The 2,500-nt window shown below is 82.0% G+C and overlaps 1 non-coding gene across 1 annotated transcript; it reads right to left on the reverse strand.

Annotated features, from left to right (window-relative positions):
• Nucleotides 1-697: 697 nt before the first annotated feature.
• Nucleotides 698-850, reverse strand: LOC141477736 (5.8S ribosomal RNA). Its single transcript, XR_012463738.1, has one exon. It is a non-coding gene; the product is annotated as a 5.8S ribosomal RNA (ribosomal RNA).
• Nucleotides 851-2,500: the final 1,650 nt, after the last annotated feature.

Genomic DNA, 2,500 nt, shown 5'->3' on the forward strand with positions numbered 1-2,500 from the left:
CGCACGCGCCCGGAGACGGCTCGCCGGGGACCGCGCCCGGACGGCGCCCCGCGGGGGGTTTGCGCCGACGGGGGGGGGCGCCGCGCGGAAAGCGGAGGAGGCGGGGGGCGCCCGCGCCCGCCCGCGGCGAAACGGCGACCGCGCGCGCGGCCGCCCACCTCGCCGCCGGCGACGGGACGCCCTCCCCTGCCGCTTCGCCGCACCCCTCCCCGCGGCCCCCGCGCGGCTGCCCGGCCGGGGCGCGGCGGGTCGTCGGGAACGGAAAGGAGAAGAGCGGGGGGAGGGACGCGGGGAGGACCCCCGTCCCCGTCCCCGGCACGCGCGCGCCCGCGCGGCAGCACGGCACGGTACCGCCGCCGGTACCCACCCGCAGACAGCCGCCCGCGCGCGGCGGGGCCGGGGGCGAGGCCCGCGCCTCCCCCCGACCTCTCTTCTCTCCCCGCCGCCGACACCCCGGCGAGACGAGCTCCGCCCAGCGGGCGCTCCGGGAGCGGGGAGCTTCGGAGCGCTCCCCGAGTCTCCATTTAGGGGGACGAAGGCCCGCACGCGGGGCCTGCGAGGCGCCCCAGCCGCGCCGCAGCGGCGCGCCGCGCCCCGCCGACCCGACCCGACCCCCCCCGACGCCGCAAGGGCGAAGAAGGGGGGGCGGCGGCGACGGCGGCGGCGGCGGCGGCCGAGCCGGCGATTGATCGTCACGCGACGCTCAGACAGGCGTAGCCCCGGGAGGAACCCGGGGCCGCAAGTGCGTTCGAAGTGTCGATGATCAATGTGTCCTGCAATTCACATTAATTCTCGCAGCTAGCTGCGTTCTTCATCGACGCACGAGCCGAGTGATCCACCGCTAAGAGTTGTCTGCTTTTCGGCACCGCCCCGCGCGCGCGGGAGGGCCGGGACCGCTCCGCGGGAGCGGCCCCTCCGGACAGCGGCGGCCCGCCGGCCCGCCCGCCCGCCGGCCCGCCCCCTCCGCAGGGGACGCGACGCGGCGCGGCGGGGCGAGAACGACGGGGCCGCCTCGCCTCGACTGACCGTACCGACACACGACGAGGAAAAAAAAAAAAAAAAAGCCCCGAGCGGCGAGGGCGCCGGGAGCCCGCGCTCCCGGCCCAAACCGGCGGAGAGGAGCGCCTCGCTCGCTTCGGGGGGCGGCCCAGGCGCCCGGGCTCGGCCCGGCCTCCGCGCGGAGGCCCACGACGCCCCCGGCCGCGCCGCCTGCCCGCCTCTCCTCGGGGACGCGGGACGCCCCGCCGGCCCCCCCGCGCGCGACGGCTCCGCCGCGCCGCGACGTCCTTCTCCCCTCTCCCGCGGCTCCGGCCCGCCCCGCCGGCGCCCGGCCGCGGCCTCCGCCGCCGCGCCGGAGGCGGCCACCGCCGGAGCCCGAGCCGGCGACGCGCCGCCCGCGGCCGCGCCGGACGGCGGCCCGCCGCCGCCTCGCGGCGGCCGCCCGCCCGGAACCGCCGCCGCCGCCGCTCCTCGCCGCCTTCCGCGGGCGCGCGCCGCGCGGAAAGCGGACGGCGCTGAGGCGGGGGCGACGCCCGCTCTCCCCGTTTCCACGCGGAGACCGGGAGCGGGACGCCTCCGCCCGCCCGCCCGCTCGCCCGGCGCCGCCGGGAAGGGCGGCGGGGGAAGGGCGGCGGACGGGGCCCGGGCCGGGACGGCCGCGCCTGGCGGCGGGCGCCCTCCGGCCGGCCGGCAGGCCGAGCGGCGACGCCGCCGCTCGGCACGGGGTGCCGCCTTCGCCGGCGCTCGGCGGCGGCAGACCGCCGCCGGAGCGCTCGCCGGGGCGGGGGACGGAGGGAGGGAGGGAGGGAGCGGAGCCGCGGCGCGCCGCAGCCGCGCCGCGGAGGCGCGGCGGCGCGCCTCCCGGGCGAGCCCCCGCCGCGGGGACCCGCCCGCCCCCGGCGGGGAGCCCGCGCTCCCGCCGGGGTCGCCCCGTTTCGAGGCGGGCGAGGCCGGACACGGCCGGCCGCGCCGCGGTCTCTCCGCCGAGACCGGTCCGCGGAGAGGGGGGGGCAGCGGAACCCCTCCCCGGCACGGCCGCCCGCGGGGCGAGCGCGGGCGACGGCCGGCCGTCCGTCCCTGCGCCCGGGAGCTTCCGCGGAGAGACTCCAGCCCCCTTGCGCAGGACGATGACGACGGCGGCGCCGCCCGGCCCGACCCCCGGGCCGCGCCGAGCCGCCCGAGTCTTTAAACCTCCGCCCGGCCCCCCGCGGCCTTCGACCCCCTGTGTATCGCTACGGCGAGGGAGGGCCGCGGGAGAGCGCGGACGCTAGGTACCTGGCCCTGGGGTGAGGGAAACGACCTCTGGGCCCCGCGGGGGTGCCTCCCCCGCTGCCGCCTTCGGGGGAGCGTCCGCCCGCGGGGGCGCGCCCGACGTCCGCCGCCACAGCCTCGTCCTCCTTCCCGGGGCCCGGGGTTTCCCTCAGCAGCCCGGCGCTGCGCCCGGGAGGAGAGCCGCGGCTCGGGCCGCCCGCTCGCGCGGGAAGGCCGCCCGGCGGTCGCC

The sequence above is a fragment of the Numenius arquata genome, unplaced genomic scaffold (genome assembly GCF_964106895.1).
Source record: "Numenius arquata unplaced genomic scaffold, bNumArq3.hap1.1 HAP1_SCAFFOLD_1189, whole genome shotgun sequence".
NCBI lineage: Eukaryota > Metazoa > Chordata > Aves > Charadriiformes > Scolopacidae > Numenius > Numenius arquata.